The 8,384-nt window shown below is 42.4% G+C and overlaps 1 protein-coding gene across 2 annotated transcripts in view; it reads right to left on the reverse strand.

Annotated features, from left to right (window-relative positions):
* The window catches only part of LOC102480010 (zinc finger protein 596), a 34,091-nt gene extending 27,288 nt beyond the window's left edge, over positions 1-6,803 (reverse strand). For both annotated transcript variants that reach the window (XM_006153169.3, XM_006153168.3), the window contains exon 1: positions 6,744-6,803. The gene's annotated coding sequence lies outside the window, so the exon portion shown is untranslated. The remainder of the gene's footprint in view (positions 1-6,743) is intronic.
* Positions 6,804-8,384: the final 1,581 nt, after the last annotated feature.

The raw sequence follows: 8,384 nt of genomic DNA on the forward strand, positions 1-8,384 counted from the left end.
CCTAGCACCTGCCAATCATTGGGGGTAAACGCAGATTGCGTAGCTGTCTCTAATACCGCAATTGTATAAGGTGCTGCAGGACCATATAGCGTACAAGTCGTTTTCAATTCTTTTAGCGTTTTAAAGGATATTGGCTCATGCTGACATTGATTTTGATCTGGATTGTCAGGATTAGGAGCCTCTATAACTGGGCACAATTTAAATCTCGATGTATTCTCTCCTCTGTCTACCGTGAAATGCAAAGTTCTCTGGAGGGGGCGTTAAAATGGGAGTTGTTCTTTCTGTCCTAGCGCCATTTGATACAAAAGTAGGTTTTGACTGGGAAGCAGTAGGCCACAGCAGGGGGAGCACTAAGCCTAAGGGCAGCAGCTCAGTTCTCTTCCCGTCCTGCAACCCCTTTGGAATCTGCAGTCTTAAGTCTGTCTAACTTTACAAGACTGTCATTTTCTTTACCAGATATTACCTCTGTATCCTTCTCTTTAGTAACAGACTCTGATTTTTTAGGTAAGAGGGAGGTATAGCCCTCCAGAGTGTTATTGGGTGGAGCTACTGAACCAACTCGGGTTTTTTCTGGAGGGTTTTGTTTTAAGCACTCCTTAAATTCCACAGGGAGAAAGCAAAGAAGGGAATCTTGCTAGGACCCTCTGTTGTATATCATTTCCCGATCTGCTCTCCGACCCTGCCCCAAATTTCCTCATAAACTGTTGCTTGTTCTGGGAACCAAGGGCATGTTTCCTGCAGAAAAATCAGGAACTGACGTAACTCCTTGATACTAACTTTATTGCCCCTAGCTTTTAACATATAAGACGACATATGAATATACATTTTCCTTTCTTTAGACAATGTTGTCCCCATGTTTAACACCCAATAATAATAGAATCCACTCGTTTTCTTGTTCTATAATCTCCTTATTTTACTCTGGTATCTCCTTACTCTGGTATCTCTTATTCAACAGGCATTATTAAAAACTGTCCAAACTGTTCCTTTCCTGCCTTTTCTTGCTATGGGAGTCAACCCCAGGGGCCTGGCCCCCAACCATATTTGGCAAATGAATGTAACCCATTATTCCCCACGTTGGGTGCCACTTTGCCGAGGCCAGCTCAGCATGAACTGAACACGTTTCCCTGAGAGGGGAAGGCTGTGGATTAGAAATAGATGCAATAGCAAAACACAAAAGGCACACAAGTATAGAAAAGCGAGGGTCAGGTGGGCACAACTTCTCTGATGGAGAAATTGTGACCAGAAACAGCCTCAGGTTCATTCTTTTAAAGGGCTGAGAATGCAGGAAGGGGAAAATGGGATGTCAAAGGAATGGGGAAGAAGGAAGTGGAATGCAAAGAGAATAAGGGAGGTGAAATTGGGATGCAAAGCCAGTTGTTTTTGGATGTACATCTACTGAAGATGTGAAAATCACTGGCGCCATACAATTTCTCAGATCCTTTTGGGGGATAATCTGATAAAGGTTTGTGATTTCCTTTAGCCTGATACTGGGCAGTATAGAGGCACTGAGTTTCAGCAAGAGCAGGAAGACAGCCATTGACAACAGGCAGGTAGTGCTTTCATATGCAGATACTTCTCAATAGCCCTGCGAGAGTAGCTTATGGAAGTGCATATCTGCATGTTACTTCAGGCCACATGTTTAATCACATGTCTTCAGATTGGTTGCTTTCCACATCACATGACTTCAATAGGCTCCTCACACTAAAACACGACACAAACCAGACCCCAGAAATATTTAGCTGGGGACCATCAGGTGGTGTGATGACCACCTGACCCCAGTTTGAGTCCCAGACTGGGAGGCTTGCTTTGTGACTTTCCCTTTCACTCTCTGTCTCTCTGGTCGCATTTAAAAAGAGTAATAACAAATACAACTGAATAAATAATTCTTTTAAAAAAAAGTTTATTTGTTGGAAAATGAATTTGGGTCCATCTACTTAACATACTTCTTAAGTGAAGGCAAGAAGAGCAGAAGAGGAAGTTACTCCAAAATTTCCAACAGAATCCTAGGAAAGGAGTAGAAAAATAGAAAAAAGTCAACATAATCAGGTGACTGGCTGAAGGGGAGTCTCTTCTCTAGTTCCCTGATCTCTCCTCTCTAGTCGCCCTGATTTACTTCATTCCCATACTCATTTGAGATATGTTGAAATTTGATTGTGGCCAAAGGGATTGCAACTTATTTGTACACTCTTTTGATGCCACATCCCTTTATTTCTTTGTTGTATGATTACCTGCACATCTGACAATATACGAGAGGGGGCACTGAAGGTGGTTTTATCAGATGCCTACAAATGTATTAATCCTATATACAAGAATACATTTTAAAGGATAATAGATATTCCCAAAATTTCTGACAATCTACATTAACCTAAGTGCCTCAAAACAGCTAATAACAACCAAGGAGAGTGTGAACAGCCAAGGAGAGTGTGTGGTTCAACTTAATTAATAGACCAATATAAATTATCTTTATAATCTACATTCTAAATAGAAAAATATATCAGATTGATATTGCAAATTGTTTTCTTCTCAACACTGACGTTGAATTGCTTTTTACATTAAAATGATGATGCTTCATTCTTGACTATTAAATTAATTTTATGTGCTCCATACAATTTTATTTGGTTAGCTTCCACAGCATCATATTTCTAAAAAACATTCTGTGGGATCTGGGACCAGCAGTTGGCGTAATGGCTATGTCAGTGGACTCCCATGTAGTCGACCATGGTTCGAGTCTAGGACCCGGTGGTTTAAACTCACACTGGGTGAATGTGTGTGAGTGCCCAAGATCCAGAGAGGAGAATGGAGAAAGGACTGTGGCGTGGCCATTCCCCCTGTGGGGTGATTTCTTGCTTTCTGTTTCTCTGTCTCTTTCTGTCTTTCTGGCAAGCGCATGTACCCTAAAGCAAAAAAAAAAAAAAAAAAAAAAAACCTCTCCAAAATAAAAAATAATTCTATCGGATTTATCAATAGTAAGGTCCACTATTCCTGGTTTTGTCTAGAGATACATCTGTGAATGTCATTAATTCCTCAAACATTATGGCCTTCCGATTCAGCCAGGTCCATCCCTGCCAGTGAACGAGGAGGATGGTTGACACAACAATGTTAAGGAAGGGATGCTATATGCTACATACATAGCAATTAAAATTCTGTTTGTTGCTCAAGTCAAATATGTCTGTGCTGACCAGGCGTGTCACCTTTCACATATACTGACATAGATATTCACATATTGAGTACTCAATTTCACTAATGAGTATTATTACAGTGTTTTGTGAAATAATCTTAACATTTCCTATAAATATACTTGTTCTGGAGCCAGCAGGTGGCATAGTAGTTAAGGGCACTGGACTCCCATGTGGCCGACCATGGTTCAAGTCCTGAACCCGGCGGCATGTTTTCTCTCTCTCTCTCTCACTCTGTCCCTCTCTGGTCAAATTTAAATAAATGAATAAATAAATAAAATAATTCTTAAAAAAGAAAAAAGCTTGTTCTAGCATTCAGATTGCTCACCCTAAATTTTTAACATAAGTACATAATTAAAGTATATTCCTCATCAAACTTGAATAAATTTACACTCATGCCAAAATAAGCAATATCTATGGTCTGCGTCTCAACAAATGTCAGAATGTTTGCCCTACATGAATCCGAAGTCTACTCTGTAAAATGGTTTAACACATTTTAGAAATGTTAAGAAGATCCCATGTGACAATGTATAAAGTGACCTGCCAAACAGCTTACATCAATAATATTAGTGATTAGTGTTTAGTAAAATGGCAGAAAAAATTAGAAGCTTAGTATTTTGCAAAATTAAACAAGCAACAGAGTATTTGGAATCAGCAGGTGCAGTCGCTCACATTTCTACATGACTGAGGTGTTCATTATACAGTAGAAAGACAGATGGTTCAGAAGCACAAGCCAGGGGCTTCCACAATTGTTATTTTTTTTTCTTTTGGAGAGGTTTTTGCTAAATGGTGCATGTGCTTGCCAGACAGAGAGAGAGAGGGAGAGAGAAAGTGAGGAATCACCCCCTGGAGGGGATGGCCACGACACAATCTCTTCTCCTCCATTCTCCTCTCAGGATCTTGGGCACACATGCATACATGCCCTGCGTGAGTTTTAAGCCACCAGGTCCAGGACATGAATCACGGTCGACTACATGGGAGTCCAGCGACATAGCTATTACACTAACTGCTGGTCCCCAATTGTTATTCTTAAGGATGGTCCTAGCCAGATTCCCTCCTGTTAAGATAATTCCCATTCGGGCCAGTGAGTGGTGTGGTGGTTAGGGCGCTGGGCTCTCACATGGTCAACCGTGGTTCCAGTCCCAGACCTGGTGGCTTCCTTTCTCATTCTCTCGCTCTCTCACTCTGTCCCCTTCTGGTCAAATTTAAATAAATAAAGTTAAGTAAAAATAATTCTTAAAAAAGATATTCCCATTCACTGTTTCCCATGGGACATTCAAATCCCACTCTTCATTCTGCCTCTTCTATTTTCATTCTGTATTTCATTGTTCTCTGGGAATTGTTTTAAAAGGCGTAAACTTGAACACTGAGATCTACAATATAAGGCTATGCTGGAAACACTTCATATCAACCCTGAGCCCCTCTCCTTGGGTCTGTGGACTTTACTTTCATAGGGGGGAGAAAGACATCACATTCTTGGCCTTTACGTTATTACAGAGATATGGGTTCACAATGGAGTCTATATATCCTACTGTATACTAAAATCTCCATTTTTGTGTATGGAAGACTGAGGCCCACAATAAAAGGAATGACAATTCCTATCCTAGATGTCAGAATATAAAGCAGCCTCTTCTTACCCAATCAATGTCAATCATCCTGTATTTAAATATCTTTGATATCATGTCAGTAGTGTTTAAGAGAGAGATCTGGCATCAAAACGTCTAAGTAAGGCTGACCAGGAATTCCAAAGTTTAAGGCAATGGGGGAGTCTTGTAAAACCAAGGATGAGCTTCCTGAATCTGCAGACTAGAGTCACTAAAAGACAATTGTTTAACCAAAGAAGAACAATAAACAAGGCAAGGCATGTATCAGAAAAAGAATAAGAGCTTGAGCAAATGTCAAGCCTTTTACATCCCCTATACTCCCATCCCCAAACTTTCCTCACTTTTGCCATCCCATACTCAAACCATTATCAACCTGGATGATAGGAGAACAGAAGAGCAGAAGTGATAATGGAGTGCCAGCAGATGGCATATTGGTTACGTCACTGGACTTCAACATGGTCCACTGTGGTTCAAGTCTCAGACCCAGTGTCTTGAAATCACACTGGGTACGTTGAGTGCATACCCAAGATCCCAGGGGGACTATGGACGAGACTGCATTGTGGTATGGCCATTCCAACAGGGGATGATTTCTCATTCTCTCTTTCTCTTTCTCTCTCATTCTCTCTCTCTCTCTCTCTCCACCCCCAGCAAGCACATGCTGAAAGGCAAAAACCTCTTAAAAGAAAGAAAACAGAAGTGACAGTGGAAGCTCTGAGAAACCTCTATGAAATCTGTTACCTAGTTGGTGGCAGACATCAGGAAAGCAAAAGCAAAAATTAGATTCACCACATGTTGGGGAAAAAAGAGAAACATCTCCCCCAGTTAAAAATTTTAGTGAGTGATAGATGGATAAATGGAACTTAGGAGTTCCTGGACAAATAATGAAAAGTAAACTAAAAAAGGGATTATAAACTGGAACTGCCCTAAGAACATATAGTTTCTCTCTCTCTCTCTCTCTCTCTTTTTTTAAAGATTTACTTTATTGGGACCAGCACTGAGCATAATGGCTATACCATGGGACTCCCATGTAGTCGACAGCAGTTTGAGTACTGGACCCAATGGCTTAAACTCACACCAGTCGTGTGTTAATGTGTGCCCAAGATCCAGAGAGGAGGAAGGCGGAGAAGCGATTATGGGGTGGCCAACCCCCTGGGGAGTGATTTCTTGCTTTCTGTCTCTCTGCCTCTGTCTCTCTGGCGAGTGCATGCGCCCTATAGCAAAATCCTCTCAAAAAAAAAAATTTATTTTATTTTACCTATTTATTTACTTTTCAATTTGACCAGAGAGAGAGAGAGAAAAACGGAAAGGTGAGAAAGCAAGATAAAAGGTCCGGGACTCTAACTGCAGACGGTCATATGGGAGTCCAGCGTCTCAACCACCAGGTTACCTTCTAGCCCATGACCCTATTATTTCATTCGCCTATAAATAGGAAAAAGTTCATCCAAATGAGTAATATAATCTATTGAAAATGTGCAATAGTTTAAAGGGTGCAACCAAACATCTTAATAGCTTCAAGAAAAGAGTTCACATATTAATTTACTCCGTATTAATAAGCAAAGTACAGACATGACTCCTCACAATTTAAATGCATTTGTGGGGCCCGCAGAAGGCGCTGGACTCCCAATGGCCATCATGGTATCCTGGTGACTTGCTTTCTCACTATCCCTCTCTCTGTCTCTGTCTGGCGAATGTGTGTGCCCTGTAGTTAACAGTAATAAAAACAATAACAAATAAAAAGTAAATAAGTAGTTCTTTTTAAAAGAAAGAATGCATTTGAAAATATAGTCATGGATCCTATAACTGAAATACTTTAACCAACATAAAATGAAACCTAATCATTTCAAATCATTCAACACTATTCAAATCTCCACATTCGCCCCATATTGTGTAAGGTAGTAAAACTGGGATTTAATAAGGAAGCCGAACTACATATCGCTACCACGAGGTCAGTGAAGGTACTTACCTACGACGCCACGGTCCACAGGCAGCGAGAGTGCTTCCTGGCGAACAGAGGAAGTTTAGGACGCCGGTTGCTGAGGGATTCGCGCAGAGCCTTGTGGGAAATGAAGTCCCGCCCTCAGGTCACGTGGCCCAGGAACCCTTCTGTTTCCTTCTGCGCATGCGCTGCCTGCCGCCATCTTGAGTCAGAAGTTGCTTTTGTTGCCCCTTTCGGAACCGGTTCCTTAGGGTCGTTTGCTGTCCCTATCCCTGTCCCTGTCCCTGAATGTTAGTGAAGGGTGAGAGAAGCGCTCCCTGGCTACGGGGGACTCCGGGGAGCCGCACTGTTGTGGGAGCAGAAATACAGAGGGATCTCGGACGGCAGAATAAGGTCCTGCAGGTACGAGTGCTTGGACCGGGCGACATCTGAGAGGGCGACTTTAACTGTGGGGTCCACAGGTCCCGGTCCTCTGTGAGGTTAATGATTGTTAAGACGGTGAGGTGATAGAGGCCGGTGCGTGTCCGCACGTACAAAACGTGTTTCCAAAAGCCTTGCAAACGAAGTGGGAGGAGATGGTCAGGGAGGGGGAGGCTACCAGAACACATGAGGGTTGGGTGTGAATTTGATGCACAAACACAGGGCGCCCGGGTGTCCAGAGTGACACACACTCGAAGAAATAGAAACTCAGACACGGAGAGTAGGTATCGCAAAGCAGGAAGAAAGGGAAAGAAAAACAGCTCCTAATAAGGGAGAGGTCCTGGAAAATAATGTTACCAAGGAGGAATTGGGGCGAGGGGTATGTTTGGTTTTTTGAGAAGTTGTTTACCCGTTTTTAAACTGGGCATATTAGGAATACTACTGCGGTAATAACAGATTTCCAGAGAAATCACTGTGAAGTGCGCAGAGACCGAAACTTACTGACAGATATGTTTCTGGGGTTTCTTGGTGTCCCTTCTGAATTTAAAAGCTAGTATAGCACTTCTTTTTGGGTTCAGAGAAGTTTGTGTAAAACCTGGTTTCCTAAGACATAGGGGAACTGGTTGATGATTTTTTCTTTAGCTTGAAGTAGGTTTTACAGTGTCAAGGAGGGTGTCCTATGAAAAGGAATCATCCCACCTGGGAACCAGCAGTTAGCGTAATGGCTATGTCGCTGGACTCCCACGTAGTCGACCGCGGTTCGTGTCCCGGACCCGGTGGCTTAAAACTCACGCCGGGCGCGTGTGCGTGTGTGCCCAAGATCCCAAGAGGAGAATGGAGGAGAAGGGATTGCGGCGTGACCATCCCCTCTGGGGGGTGATTTCTCTCTTTCTGTCTCTATGTCTGTCTCTGTCTGTCTGGCGAGCGAGCGCACGCGCCCTACAGTGAAAATCTCTCCAAAAAAAAAAAGGAATCATCCCACCTGAAAGAACATTGCTATGGCCTTAACTCTCACTAGTATTTCAAAGAGGAAGATCCTAGCACTGATGCACACAATTACTTTTCTCACTGCCTGGAGTGAACAGATTTGAATGTTACTGCCCTCTAAAACTATCAACAAATGGGTGTTATTCTGTGGAATGTTTAGACCTGCATTCAGAAGGGAAAGAAGGTCTGTTGTGTTGAGTAGGGTAGAGTCTAGGAAGTGTTACTTATTAAAGGAGTCTTTAAGATGTGTGTCTGTGGCAA

The sequence above is a fragment of the Tupaia chinensis genome, unplaced genomic scaffold (assembly GCF_000334495.1).
Source record: "Tupaia chinensis unplaced genomic scaffold, TupChi_1.0 Scaffold000365_1, whole genome shotgun sequence".
Classification (NCBI taxonomy): domain Eukaryota; kingdom Metazoa; phylum Chordata; class Mammalia; order Scandentia; family Tupaiidae; genus Tupaia; species Tupaia belangeri.